The sequence below is a fragment of the Mustela lutreola genome, chromosome 6 (genome assembly GCF_030435805.1).
Source record: "Mustela lutreola isolate mMusLut2 chromosome 6, mMusLut2.pri, whole genome shotgun sequence".
NCBI classification, from domain to species: Eukaryota; Metazoa; Chordata; class Mammalia; order Carnivora; family Mustelidae; genus Mustela; species Mustela lutreola.
In genome coordinates this window covers 148,419,814-148,435,740 of record NC_081295.1, presented here as the reverse complement: position 1 = coordinate 148,435,740, position 15,927 = coordinate 148,419,814, and the positions used below count along the sequence as shown (strand labels likewise).

Below are 15,927 nucleotides of genomic sequence, written 5' to 3'. Positions count from 1 at the left end.
ACTTCCCATCCTAGATTATCTCCATCATCCTGTGACTGGAGGAGAAAATAACTCCCCAGCTGTCAGTGGCTTGCTCAGCTGCCAACACAAGAACCTGATCACACAGAGGGAAATTCCTGAATTAAGGAAACAGAGTCACCATGCACACTTTCGGTTACACCATCTGGTGGTAGTAGTGGGGGCAGGGGGGGGACGGGGGGGGGGGGGGTACCTCGCCTGCACTCACCGGTGCTCCCGGAAGGATGCCTGAACCTTTAGTAAAGGCTTGGCTTTCTTAGCTTTTTCTTTGAGCTTCTGCATTACTGTTCTTTGCAATGAGATCTCATGTGGGACGAAACCATTAGCATCTGGGTTTCATATGAGAGAGAGAAAGTGTACCTTGCTCATCTTAACACCATTTCAGAAATTCTCTGCATCCTGTTGAATCAGTTAATAGTCATCTGGTGGAAGGAGGAAGGGGGCAGCTCTAAGTGAGGTGTGGGACCTTGCTCAGTCTGGGCTCTTTTCCCAGCTTCTCCTTTTGGGGGATCAGTAGGGCTAGGGGCTGGAGAAAGTAGAGATGCAGTGAATGACAGGGAGTGGCCAGGATACCCCCGGATCCATCTGGCAGTGCGTGCATGCAGGGATGCTCTGGAGGGGACAGCAGGAAAGGGGTGGGGTGCTGTGCGAGGAGGAGGATTGGCAGAGCCAGAGCCGGGGCCAGCCCATGCGGCTGGCATTGGTGGGAAAAGTGGCTGGCTGGGCTGCAGGTGCCACGGGGGGTGTGGAACCAGCACCTGGCTAGAAGAAACCCTCTCCGGTCCACCATCCGTGACCACAGGGCAGGTCTCACTGAAAGTTGTCCTGAATCGAAACCAAAGGAGCCTAGGCAGGCTAGGCTCCTTTACTTTAGATTTCCTGTTTTAAGAATAATAAAAGCATTCATGGGTGAAAGTCTGCATTTTTGGAAACTTTAAAAAATTATCTCATGACTATTTTGTGAATTTCTCCTAGTTGTAATGAAATAATAGCGGATGAAAAAAAAATCAACGTCACCTCTGCAAATGCCATAAATGGGAAGGGGAGAATTCTACAGCACAGAGTGGGGCAGAGTGTCTATTTCCAGTTTCTGACATGATGAGGAAGAAGGAGAAGACTGAGGGCTTAAATCTAAGTTGACTTTGGGAACAAAAGGGATGAATACCTTAGATCTCACAGATGCAGCGATGAAAATTCATCCTTCATTTAACAAACCTGATCTTCAGACAAGTCTTGAATGATTTACTATAACCTCATAAAAAGTGTCAAGATCTATAAAATAAGACCAGGCTGCCCACATTTTTAAAAAAGTAACTACAGAAATTCTGAATAATGGTGCAGAGCCATCCAAACATATCTGATGGTCAATAAGCGTTCTGAAATTGTAATTACACTTTTCAAATTTGCTTGTTTGGATTAGGCACATTTCTTTAAATGACTCAATTACAGAATGAAGCTTCTTTTAGAGGCATGAAAACCCGTCTTTTAAAATGTGATAACTATTCTTTATTCTAAACTTTTTTAAACTAGCTTTATTTATTTATTTTTTTTTAAAGATTTTATTTATTTATTTGACAGATAGAGAACACAAGTAGGCAGAGAGGCAGGCAGAGAGAGAGGAGGAAGCAGGCTCCCTGCTGAGCAGAGCGCCTGATGCGGGGCTTGATCCCAAGATGCTGGGATCATGACCTGAGCCAAAAGCAGAGGCTTTAACCCACTAAGCCACCCAGGCACCCCAGCTTTATTTATTTTAGAGAGAGAGCCTGCACCTGCCCAGAGGGGAGGTGCAGAGGGAGAGGGAGAGAGGGAATCTCAAGCAGATACCACACTGAGCCCTGATCCCAATGCTGGGTTCGATCTCATAACCCTAAGGTCATGACCTGCGCCCAAACCAAGAGTTGGTCACCTAACCCGCTGCACCACCCAGGTGCCCCTCTTTCTTCTAACTTCTGTAACTCAGAAGACATTCCTATATCTGATTTTTCCTGTATTCAGAAATTCTTCATGAGGTCCGATGTGGTCATTAATGAGAATTGTAATGAAAAGTAACTCTAGTCATAACCCTCTTACAGTCTAAAAACAATTGATGTCAGGAAGTCACTGGTTGCTGACATGTTTAGTCATCGTCTTCCGGATTACATCTAAACCAGAACCTGAATAAAACTTGCTAAGTACAGCAACACCACAAGCCTTTCATTTATTCTGATCTAATTCCAAATACCCATTGAGAGATTTGTGCTCTCCCATCTCCCCAAAGACAGAAAACTGGTTGCAAATTGGAGCAAGTCCTGACATAGATTTGCATTTTCCAGGATTCTTCAAAGCACCAGTAAGAGCTCCATGGCCTCCCACAGAGTGGCCAAAAATAGCCAATTTTCCATGGTCCACTGGAAAATTGGCATTTATCAGTGGTGAAGCTTATTCATTATGTAAGAGTACATTCTGTAGATAGTTTTTCAACCATCCACATAAAATCCAGCTCTAGCAGCCAAAGTCCCAGAGCTCATCTTTCTCTTGTGTCTGGAGCAGTGATGACTAGGCTATGGGCTGAGCCCATCTGATGAAGTCTGGTTCACTACAGCGTTTGCTCTGTGCATCTGAAGACCTGTAGCCAGTGACTGTCCCTGTCCCTGGCTTTAGAAGCAAGCAGACAGCAAATTTCATTTTGCTTGTGAGTTCAAACCTGTCATGTTCAAACAGCTTTAGCAGCCCTCCAGGGAGCAGAGCTGTCTGGAAGAACTTTCTGTCATGTTGCAGGTGTTCATCTAAGTTCGATTTGAAAAGTTTAGGTGTTTAACACGGAGGGCATGGGGAGATAGTGATAGTGATAGTGATAGTGATAGTGAGGAGAAGGAGCTGAGGGAAACTGGAAGGGGAGGTGAACCATGAGAGACTATGGACTCGGAAAAACAACCTGAGGGTTTTGAAGGGGCCGGGGGTGGGAGGCTGGGGTACCAGGCGGTGGGTATTAGGGAAGGCACGGATTGCAGGGAGCACTGGGTGTGGTGCAAAAACAATGAATTCTGTTACGCTGAAAAGAAATTTTAAAAAAAGAAGGAAAGAAAAGTTTAGGTGTTCCTCCCTGCTTCTGGCTTCCTGCTTCATCTCCCAGAGCAGAAGCCTCCACCACCATTGCCAGGAATCATCTTGATATTAACAGTTACCTTTTGTGAGGACAGAAGAACACAGATGGTGCTCAGACGGGGAAAGAATGACAAGGAAACAGATTTCTAGCCACAAGTGTTCTAGAGCTGCTCTGGCCTGTATGTAGCCACTAGACACATGTGCTATTATAATTTAAATCTGTTAACTAAATTTATGATTTAATGAAAATAAAATAAAATGAACGGTGTAGTTCTTCACTAGATCCATTTCAAGTGCTCAACAACCACATGTGGCCAGGGGCTACTGTTTTGACAGTGCAGCATTTGGCCATTCAGCAGGAGAAAAAGAGTTGAGAGGAGAAAACCCCATCCCTGATGACTTAAATGGCACATCTCTGAGACCCTTACTCATCGTCACCATCATCTGATGCCTCTAAGTCTTAAAATCCACAGGTCTGCAGACTAAACTCATCAACAAGGCTTCTTTTCTACATAATATGTTTATATGATAAAGAGGCAAAAAGCTTTTCAGATATTGTTAGGGTTCAATTTTGCTAACAGCTTTTATCAACAAATAATTGACACAAATTAAATAGCACATATTTAAACTGGATAATTTGATACATTTGGACATCTCTTTGTACTTACAAAACCATCCCCACAATCAAGATAATAAATGATCTATCCATCATTCCCATGAGTTTCCTCACCCAAATGAGATAAAACTTGCATTTACACAAACACCTAAACATGGATGTTTACAATTTACATGGACGTTTATTTCTAAGTACTAAAATCTGAAACATCCAAAGTCCTTCAACTAGAGAATGGATACACAAAGTGTAGTCTTTCTATATCATGAAATATTACTGAGTGATTAAAAAGGAACTACTGTTATACCTAGCAACAGGGGTAGATCTAAATATGCAATGATAGCTTAAAGGAACCAAATTCGAGAAGCTGTCTACTGCATAGTTTCATTCATACAACATTCTGGTGAAGATAAAAGTATGTAAGACAAAAAAAAAATACATCACTGGTGGCCAGAGGTTGAGGGTGACAATTGGAGTGGACCATATATGGCACAGGCGAGATTTTCGGACTGACACAACTATTCCATATCTCCACTATGAGGGGATCACACAATTGTACGTCTTTGTCAAAAACACTCAGAACTATACACTAAAAAGCATAAATCTTACTGTAATGTAAATTATATTTTTATTTTTTAATGGTGAAAAATATATTACAAAAAGTGCTTATGTATATATAAGTATGTGTGCTTACGTATGTATCTTTTTGTGGTTTTGTTATGCAAAATAAAATAATAGTATGAGTTTAATCTCATCACTTACTTTTTTCATGAAAAGAGTATCTTAGATAACTTACATCCAGAATCAGTGAGTGGGGAACATTTAGCTTGTTTCCAATTTTTTCCTACTTGACAACATTGAAATAAACATACCTATATGTGTAAGTCTTTCTTCAGGTGTTTAAGAAAAATTATGTGATAAATTCTTTTAAATACAATTTTTGAGCCAAAGAACATGCACATGAAAATATGTAATAGATATTGCCAATCGCCCACCAAAAAAGTGAATCAAGAGATTAAAGGGACACTCAGCAAAATTAAGTGATTATGTACAGAGGGCAAATAGCCAAATAATTTAAAAACAAAAGAAAATCGTGTTTGTTTGGTTTTTTTTTAATTCTGAACTTTGAAGGACTGAGAAAATTGGGACACTGTTCACGGAAATAGAAAAAGTCATGAGGGCATGGAGGGGGCTTAGTAACAGGAAGGGAAGGAAATGAGTTGACTTTTAGACCTGTTGGATTTGTGTTGAGTGGAGAATAGCTAAATGGACATGTTTAATGGGCGATTAGAAAATCGTGTCTGAGCTCAAAGGAGTGTTCTGGGACATAAACAGAAGTCCCTTCACTATTGCTGAAGAGATGTGATAATTAACATAACACCATATCAGATCTGGGTTTCCAGGATCAATGAAGTCTTTAAGCATAAACGGAAGACATGTAAATAACTGAGAGTTGAACCTCAAGGATTCAAGTCTGGCAGGTCAACGAGGGAAAGGAAAAGGAAAGACAAAGTTACAAGAAAAAAAGAACCGGAGGAGAACAGCCTTATAGGAACCAAGGACAGAGAATTTCAAGGAAAAAGGAAGTAGTCCCCAGTACCTTAGGCAGAGCTGCATTCAGAATGAGAAAGTTGCACAAGCATTCCTATAACCGAACAAGTCCTGGGAGGGAGGAACGAGGTCATTGCTTCACAACAGAATAGGTCTGTTCGGGATGGGGGCTGTGTGGAAAAAAGTCCTGTGATTTGTTCATTAATAGGTCACTTAATCACTCTGTGGCAAAGGTGAGATGAGGTGGTGGTGGAATCCAGCCTCCAGGGGGTTATGGAAAGTGAATTGTGAGAATGTTGCAATAGGAGGCAAGAACTCTGAAAAGAGGAAGGTGGTTTGAGTGGTAAAAGGTGATGATCTCAGATCGGCTATGCCTTTCCTGCTTTGAGTCGGTCCAGAGCCTTGGCTCATCTATGTCTTACTCAGGGAGAAGAGTAGCACTGACAGAAGTCACAGAGGTGAAGGCTAAAACTTGGACTACCAAGATCTAGACCCATTAGATGTTAATTATAATCCCCAGGGCAACTACAGAAAATAACTGCAAATATATAGTTTAAAAAGTACTAAAGTAGGGGCGCCTGGGTGGCTCAGTGGGTTAAAGCCTCTGCCTTCGGCTCGGGTCATATCCCAGGATTCTGGGATCGAGCCTCACATGGGGCTCTCCGCTCTGCAGGGAGCCTGCTTCCTGCTCTCTCTCTCTGCCTGCCTCTCTGCCTACTTGTGATCTCTGTCTGTCAAATAAATAAATAAAATTTGTTTAAAAAAGTACTAAAATAAAACACAAGAAAATGTCTATTTCATGCAAAAGCAGGCAACAGGGGATGAATATAGGAACCAAAAATGACATAAGGCATATACTGATGAAGGCAAATTGGCAGCCATAAGTCCTATCTTATCAGTAATTACATTAAATATATATGGAGCAAATATTCTAATCGAAAGAGAGATATTGGAAAATGTGGTTGTTGTTTTTTTTTAAGATTATATTTATTTACTTGAGATTGAGACAGAGCATGAGCAGAAAGCAGAGGGAGGAGCAGAGGGAGAGGGAGAAGCAGACTCTCCATTAAGCAGGGAGCCTAACCAGGGGGTTCTATCCCAGGACCCTGAGATCATGACCTGAGCCAAAGGCAGACATTTAACCGACAGAGCTACCCAGGTGTCACTGGAAAAATGGGTTTTATAAACATAATCCAAGTACCTGTTTTCCACAAGAGGAACATTCAGATTCAAATACACAAGTAATTTGAAAATAAAAGAATGGAAAAAATAATATTGTGTGAACGTAACCAAATGAGAGCTGTCATTGTTATACTAATAACAGGTAAAATGGACTTCAAGACAAACATAGTTACTAAAGACAAAGAAGGGAATTTTCTAAAGAGGAAAGCGTCAATCTAGAAAGAAGATTATAACCAATAAAAACATACAATACTGGGGTGCCTGGGTGGCTCAGTGGGTTAAAGCCTCTGCCTTCGGCTCAGGTCATGATTCCAGGGTCCTGGGATTGAACCCCACATCAGGCTCTCTGCTCAGTGGGGAGTCTGCTTCCTCCTCTCTCTCTGCCTAATTGTGATCTCTGTCTGTCAAATAAATAAATAAAATCTTAAAAAAAAAATACAAAACTGGCAACAGAGCACCAATACACAAGAAGAAAAACATTTTTTTTCTAGAATGGAAGGGAGCAGATAATTCAACAGCAGTTGGAGACTTCAATATTCCACTTCCAATAGCAGAGAGAACTAGAGAACAAGGAAACAGAAGACTTGAACTGTACATAAACCAACTTGAGGGGTGCCTGGGTGACTGTCAGTTAAGCATTTGCCTTCAGCTCAGGACATGATCCCAGGGTCCTAGGATTGAGCCCTATGACAGGCTCTCTCCTCGACAGGGAATCTGATTTCTCTTTCCCTCTGGCCCTTCCCCTGCTTGTGCTCTCGCACTTTCTCTGTCTCTCTCTCAAATGAATTAAAAAAAAAGAAAAGAAAAGAAAAGAAAGAAAACAAAAACAACAACCTGATCTAACAAATACCTATAGAACACTCTACCCAAAACCAGGAGAATAGAATGCACATACTTTTCAATTACACTTGGAATGTGTTTCTAGAGAAGATATTTTATCTAGGATAGAACATATGTTAGGCAAAAAAAAAAAAAAAAACCAAAAACCAAAAAAAAACGAAAAACCAAGCTTGATGAATTTAAATAGACTGAAATTATATAATCTATGTTTTCTGGCCACAATGGAATGAAATTAGAAATTAATAGCAGAAGAAATTTGTCACATATACATGAAAATTAAACATTCTGCTCCTTAATAACCAATGAGTCAAAGAAGAAGTCGTGAGGGAAATTAGAAAATACTTTGGGATAAAAGACAGAAAACACAAGACCAAAGTTAAAGGATGTAGCCAATGAAATTCTTCAAAGGAAATTTATAGTAGTAAATGTCCATATTTAAAAAAAAAGAAATCAATAATCAAATCTCTACCTTAAGAAAGTTAAAAAAAAATCTAAATGTAAAATAAGAAGAGAAGAAAATAATAAAGATTAGACCAGAAATAAACAAAATGGGGCACCTCAATGGAGCATTCAACTCAATTTTTGGCTCAGGGTGGTGAGATCAAGCCCTGCATGTGGCTCTCCACTCAGCAGGGAGTCTGCTTGAAATTCCCTCTCCCTCTGACTGTCCCTCTGCTCTCTCTCTTTCTCTCCCTTGCTCTCTCTCTGTCAAATATATAAATAAACAAAATCCCTTTGTAAAAAAGAAAGAAAACAAAGAATAGAAAAATAGGAGAGGAAATCAACAAATCCAAAGGTAACTTCCTTGGAAAGATTAAAAAAGACAAGACTCAAATTACTCAATTTATTCAAATTACTAAAATTAGGAAGGGAAGATGTTATTATCAACCGTACAGAAATAAAAAGGATTATACAGGACTCATGTGAACAATTTTATACCAACCGATTAAATAACCTAGGTGAAATGGACAAGTTCCTAGAAAGACACAAACAACCAAAGCTGACATAAGAAAAAAATATAAATAGATCTATAAAAAGAAATATTGAATTAGTATGTAAAATCCTTCCCACAAAAAAAAGTCTGAGTCCTGATGGCTCCAACTGTGAATTTTATCAGATAGTTGCAAATACATATACAATATAAATACGCACAATATAAATTCTTCACAAACTCTTTTAGAAAATAGTGCTAGGTAGAAAACGTTACTCAACTCATCCTATGAAGCCAGTATGAACTCAACACCAAAAGCAGAGAAAGACATTATCCTCAAAAAGAAAAAAACTAAAGCATATAATCCTCTTTATAGATGAAAAAAAATAAATCTGACTAAATCCAACTCCTTTGTGTTAAAGAAAAAAACCAAAAACAAAAACACTCAACAAACTAGGAATAGAAGAAAATTTTCCCAACCTGATAAAGGGCTTCTACAAAAACAAACAAACAAATAAACACAAACAACACCTAGCATCATACCTCGTGATGAAAGACTGAAAGCTTCTCTAAGACCCAAAAAAAGGACAAAGATGTCTGTTCTCACCATTTCTGCTCAATATTGTACTAGGAATTTTAACCAGGGCAACAAGACAAAAATGTATCTAGATTGATGGGAAGGAGTAGAAGAAAGAAAGGAAGTAGCTGTATCTCTACTTGAACTATCTCTACTTGAAGATGACATGATCTTGTATATAGAAAATCCCAAGAAAGGTACACACAAAAAGCTATTATAACTAATAAATAAGTTCAGTATGATTGAAAGATACAGTATTAACACACACACACATACCCAAATCTATTTTATTTTTTAACACTGGAAATTCTGAAAATGAAATTAAGGAGTTAATTCTATTTACAATAGCATCAAAAACAATGAAATATTTAGAAATAAATTTAACCAAAAAAGTGCAAGATTTGTATGCTTAAAATCACAAAACATTATTGAAAGAAATTACAGAGCATCTTGGTAAATGGAAAGACATCCCATATTCATGGATTAAAAAAACTCAATATTGTTGAGATACAATACTCCCAAATCAATCTACAGATTTAACATAATGAAAACTACTTTGGAAAATAGTTTGGCAGTTCCTCAAAATGCTAAGTATAGTTTCCTGTATGCCCAGCCATTCCACATTTAGGTATCTACTCCAGGGGTATGAAGACCTATGGTCGTATAAAAAGTTGCATTCTTATGTTCATGACAATATTATTCATAATATCCAAAAAAAATGGAAATGACCGAAATATCCATTAATAGATGAATGGATACACAAAATGTTGTGAATACATACAATAGAATATTATTCAGCCCTAAAAATAAATGAAGTACAGATACAGGACACAACATGGATAAACCTTGAAGATACTATGCTGAGTGAAAGAAACCAGACACAAAGAAAATCACATAGTGTACAGTCACATTAATGTGAAATGTTCAGAACAGGCAAATTCATAGAGACAGATACTAGATTGGTAGTTGCCAGCGACTGGAGAAGGGCAAAATGGGGAATGATTGTTAATGGCTATAGAGTTTATTTAGGGGTTTTCTAGGATTCAATTTTCTTGAGTTAATTTTTGTATATGGATCAATGCCAAGATTTAATTTTATTTTTTTCTTCTTCTGGATATCCAATTTTCCCAGCACCCTCTGCTTAAAAGACTCGTCTTTCCCCATTAAATGGTCTTGGTACACATTTTGAAATCATTTGATATTATATATAATTTATTTCTGGGCTTTCTGTTCTCTTTCATTTCTCTAGATGTCTGTCTTTATGTCAGTGCTACCCTGATATTTTTTTAACCTTTTTTTTTTTTTTAAAGCAATCTGTACACCCAATGTGTGGCTCAAACTTATGACCCTAAGATCAAGAGTTGAGTGCTCTCCCCAAGTGAGCCAGCCAGATGCCCCCACACTATTTTGATTACCGTAGCTTTGTAATAAGTTTGGAAACCAGAAAATGTGAGATCAACTGTGTTTTTCAAGATGATTTTGGTTATTTTAGCTCTCTTTGAGGTTTCATACAAATTTTGGGGTGGATATTTCTATTTCTAGAAAAAAATATTAGATTTTTTTTCTTTTTTTTTTTTAAAGATTTTACTTATTTATTTGACAGAGACAGACATAGCGAGAGAGGGAACACAATCAGAGGGAGTGGGAGAGGTAGAAGCAGAGTTCCTGTTAGCAGAGACCCTGATGCAGGGCTTGATCCCAGGACCCAGCGATCATGACCTGAGTCTAAGGCAGACACTTAATGACAGAGCCTCCCAGGCACCTTCATTGGGATTTTGATATGAATTGCATTTAGTTTTGATAAGAATTGCAAATATTACTTTGGGTAGTATTAAAAGCATAACAAGTTTTCCAACTCATGAACATAAGGTCCTTTTCTATTTATTGGTGTTTTCTCTAATTTCTTTCTGCATTTTGCAGTTGTGTTCAATTCTTTTGGTTAAGTTTATTCCTGAGTATTTTATTCTTTTTAATGATTTTATATATGGAATTATTTTCTTAATTATCTTTTCAGGTTGCTCACTGTTCGTGTATAGAAATATGACTGATTTAGGAGTGTTGGTTTTGTACTCTGCAACTTAGCTGAATTTATTTATTAGTCCTAACGTGTGTGTGTGTGTGTGTGTGTGTGTGTGTGTGTGATTGTTAGAGTTTTTGATATCTAAGATCATGATATCTGTAAACAAAAACAATTTTTCTTCTTCTTTTCAAATTTGGATGCCTTTAAATTCTTTTTCTTACCTAATTGCTCTGGTTAAGATTCCCAGTACTATGTTGAATAGAAGTGGCAAAAATGGGCATCCTACTCTTCTTCCTGATCTTGGAGGAAAAGCTTTCAGTCTTTCATCACTGAACATGATACTCATTGTGGGTTTTCATGAATGGCCTTTATTACGTTGAGGTCATTTCCTCTCATTCCTAGAATGTTGAAAGTTGTGCTTTCATGAAAGGGTGCTGAATTTTGTCAAATGCTTTTTCTGCATCAGTTGAGATGAGGGTTTTTTTTCATTCTATTAATGTGGTATATTATATGACACTAACTAATTTTCATATATTGAACTATCTCACGTGAGTGTTTGATCTGAAAACTAGCTGATATTGAAGGGCGAGCTAGTAGGAATACTTACCATAATAAATAATTTAGATTACTTGAGAAATCATTCCACTTTGTATGTGTCTTTCTTGCTTATAATTTTTTAAAGATTTTATTTATTTATTCGACAGAGATCACAAGCAGGCAGAGTGGCAGGCAGAGAGAGGAAGGGAAGCAGGCTCCCCGCTGAGCAGAGAGCCCGATTTGGGGGTCGATCCCAGGACCCTGGGATCATGACCTGAGCCGAAGGCAGAGGCTTTAACCCACTGAGCCATCTAGGCACCCGATTATAATTTTTTTCTTACAAGATTATTTTTAATGATTATGGAAGTCCATTATTCTCATTTTATGTAACTTGAAGTATTTTGGAAAGGCATAAAATGAATTGATAATAAAAAACTAGAATGAACTATTTGGAGAAACTACTTATTACTTTAAAGAAAACTCTTGAAATGATTTCAAACTTGTGAAACAATGTAATTATGTAACACTTTAATGGATCTATTCAATTGTGGTGATAGATATGTAATTTTCTCATTCTGGAAGTTTTTAAGCTCTTGATATTTTGAAATTTAACTTTCTCTTTAAAAGTAATAAAGCTGGCATAGTTGTGTCAAGTGATGTCCTCAACAGTCCTACAAATGGTAGGAGCTGGGCAGTGTGCCTTTGGAGCAGCATTTTTCAAAACAAATATAACCTAAGACACATCTAATTTAAACTTTACCAGTAGTCATATTTTTAACAGTAAAAAAAGGGTGAAATTAATTTTAATGTTTTGTTTAGCTCAGCATATTCTAAATATTACTTCAACTTGTAATCATTTAATTTTCTGTGAAATTTATTTCTGAGTTTTTTTTTTTGTATGAAATCTTTAAAACACAGTATGCACTTTACATACTTTTACTCAAGATGTGGCCAACATATCTCAAGATGTGTTAGCCACAGCTTGAGTGCTCAATAAAAACATGGAACTTGGGTTGTGGTACAACTTCAAAGGTCTACTCTTAACTGAATTTATAACAGAATTTTTGCAGCCATGAAATTACATTATGGGATGCTTGGCTATATCTTAACATAATAATTGTGAAGACCCTCTAGGAAGGGCAGGACTGAGGGTCAATGAGAAATGCTTTTATCACTATTTACTTAGTACTGGGGGTCTATTGCCAGCCCTCATAGTCCTCGGTATAAACTGTTTACTTACGATCACAGTTTTTTCTGATTTTTTCCTTTTTTATCAGAAAGTTAGGCTCACTTAGTGTTCAGTGTAGTTGCTACTCATTTCCAGTTTATAATATTTGGCCCCAATTAGACACTCTAATTTTTAAAAAATTTTTTATTAACATATAATGTATTATTAGCCCCAGAGGTACAGGTCTGTGAATCGCCAGGTTTACGCACGCACTTCACAGCACTCACCATAGCACATACCTTCCCCAATGTCCATAACCCAACCACCCTCTCCCTACCCCCAAATCCCCCTAGCAAACCTCAGTTTATTTAGTGAGATTAAGGGTCTCTTATGGTTTGTCTAGACATTCTAATTTTTAATAGGTACACAGATGCTCAAATAATAAAAAGGCATGCCGTGGAAAGTCTCTCTTACCCTTGTTCCCTACCATCCTAGTCCCCAAATCTCTAGTGCATGTTCATTGTGTCTCATTTATCCTATATTATGAAGCGTAAGGTTTAGGACTGTTTTTTGAGTCCTTCCTAAGGCTCTGGGTAGGGTCCTCACAATGTGTTCACAAAAGAAACCTATTTCTGTAAATGTTGCAAACATAAGATATTTTCAGCTATGGCAAGATCGCTGTCTCTTTCCACTCCAACTTTTCCTCCATTACGTTTTCCCTCATTTGGGTGGGGATACAATGGTTGCAGCCAGTTCTGGAATGCAGCCAGAGAGAAGCTGAGTCAGGGATACATTTAATTTAGGTTTAGAAGGCTATATTTATGTGGTTTATAACACTTTCGTGTAGAGTTATTGATAGCTGTTGTGATACAACTTTAGGAATATTTCTACTGTTTCATACTGAATCACTCTACTTTATGACACACAGGCGCACGGCCAGAGACTGTGTCATGGACACGTCACAGTTTATACAACATGTATAGTGGAGGAAAAACAATATCTGAAATGTAGGGGTGCCTGTGTGTCTCAGTCAATTAAGCATCTGACTCTAAGTTTCAACTCAGGTCATGATCTCACCGTCGGGGATCCAGCCCCCAGTCAGGCTCTGCTCTCAGTCCGGGTCTGCTGCAGGTTCTTTGTACCTCTCCCTGGGCCCCTCCCTGTTTGCCTGCTCTCTCTCAAATACATACATAAATAAAATCTTTGAAAAAGAATGTGAAATGTAGAGTCAAAAACCGTCTGTGGAAGGCACACCTGGATGGCTTAGTTAAATGACTGACTCTTGATTTTGGCTCAGGTCATGATCTCAGGGTCATTAAGATCGAGCCCCCACTGAGCAGGGAGTCTGCTTAAAGCTCTCTCTCTCTCTCCTTCTCCCTCTGCCCCTTCCCACTCTCTCTCAAATAAATTAATTAAAGAAAGAGTTTTACACCATCAACAAGTGTGATTGTTTCAAGAATTCAAGGATGATTTAACAACTCTAAGTCACGTAATATAGACTACCATCTGAATAGAAGAGTAAGAAACAAAAGTTACATGATTACCGCAATTGTTTCAAGGAAAGCATGTGAAAAAAGCACCAACACCCATTCTTACTTTAAAAAATCTCAACAAACTATGAATAGAAGGAAAATTACTCAACCTTATGAAGATCATCTATGAAAAATTTACAACTGAAATCACACTTAATGGTGAGAGACTGAAAACTTTTCCACATATAAGATCAGGGGAAAAAAAGGCAAGATGTCCACTATCAACACTTTTGTTCAACATCATATTAGAGGTTCTAGTCAGTGTAAAAGTTTGAGAAAAAAAAAAACAAAAGAATCTAGTCCAGTTTGGGAAGGAAGAAATAAAATTGTGTTTATTTGCATATATCATGAGCCTGCATGTGGAAAAGTTTTCAATATCCAGGGAACATAAAAGAGGCAATACAATATTTAGCTAGTTCCTAGAATACAAAATTGGTGTGCAAAAATGAATTGTATATCTATATAGTAGCAATGAAAAACCTGAAAATAAAAGAAAATAATTTCATTTATTATAGCATCCCAAATAATAAAATATAGAGAAACATATTTGATGAAATCAAAGACTTATATACTGCAAGCCTATGGATTGGAAGACCCAATATTGTCAGATGGTTGATGGATCTATAATTGATCAATAGAGTCAACAAATTGATCTATAGATTCAACACAACCCTTATCAAAGTCTTACCATGATTTTTCAGAAATTGACAAACTGATCCTAAAATTTATATGGAAATGCAAAGTATCTAGGAGAGCCAAAACAATTCTTTTTCAACAATTTTGATTAATAAGAACTAAGTTGCAAGACTTCCACTGTCTGATAACACGACTTATTGTAAAGATGCAGTGGTCAAGAATGCGGTTACGACAGGAGGACAGCATGGAGATCAGAGTTTGACAAATTATTTTTATAAAGCGCCATATAGTAAATACTTGAGACTTTAGGGTCCCTGTTGCAATGACTCAACACAGCTGTCATAGTGCAAAAGCAGCTCAAACAAAATGTAAACACATGGGAATGGCTGTGTTCAATAAAACTTCATTAACAAAAAAATGTGGTGGGCTGATTTGGCTCACAGACCAAACTTTGTGACCCCTATTATAAATCGGTGGAATAGAATTAAAAGTTCAGGGGTGCCTGGGTGGCTCAGTGGGTTAAAGCCTCTGTCTTCGGCTCAGGTCATGATCTCAGGTCCTGGGATCGAGCCCCGCATCAGGCTCTCTGCTCGGCAGGGAGCCTGCTTCCTCCTCTCTCTGCCTGCCTCTCTGCCTACTTGTGATCTCTCTCTGTCAAATAAGTAAATAAAATCTTTTAAAAAAAAAGTTCAAAAATAAACCTTTACATTTATGGTAAATTAATTTTCAACAAAGATGCCAAGAAATTAAATAAAGGATAGTCTTTTCAATAAATAACGAAGAGGCTATAGGATATCCATAGGTGGAAAAGAAAAAAATGGAATAAGTAAATAATATAAACCAGAAAACAGAACTTTACCACACTATGCTGAAAACTTAACTCCAGAGTACTTTTTTTTTCTTTTTAGCCCTAAAAGAAATAAAAAGGTTAAATCTCTAGAAACACACAGGAGTTTATCTTCATGCCCTTGGGTTAGCAAAGAATCACATATGACACTAACAGCACAAGCTATAAAAGGAAAAATGAATAAATTTGACTTAAAAAAAAAAGATTATTTATTTATTTATTTATTTATTTGTCGGAGAAAGAGAGAGAGAGAGTCCACAAGCAGGGGGAGCAGCAGGCAGGGGGAGAAGCAGGCTCCTAGCTGAGCAGGGAGCTCAATATGGGACTCGATCTCAGGAACCCCGGACCATGACCCAAGCCAAAGGAGGACACTTAACTGACTGAGCCACCC

General features: G+C 37.8%; 1 pseudogene; it reads right to left on the bottom strand.

Moving 5' to 3' along the window:
* Positions 1-2,115: 2,115 nt before the first annotated feature.
* On the bottom strand, positions 2,116-3,534 carry LOC131834733 (S-formylglutathione hydrolase-like; annotated as a pseudogene).
* Between the last annotated feature and the right edge of the window lie 12,393 nt (positions 3,535-15,927).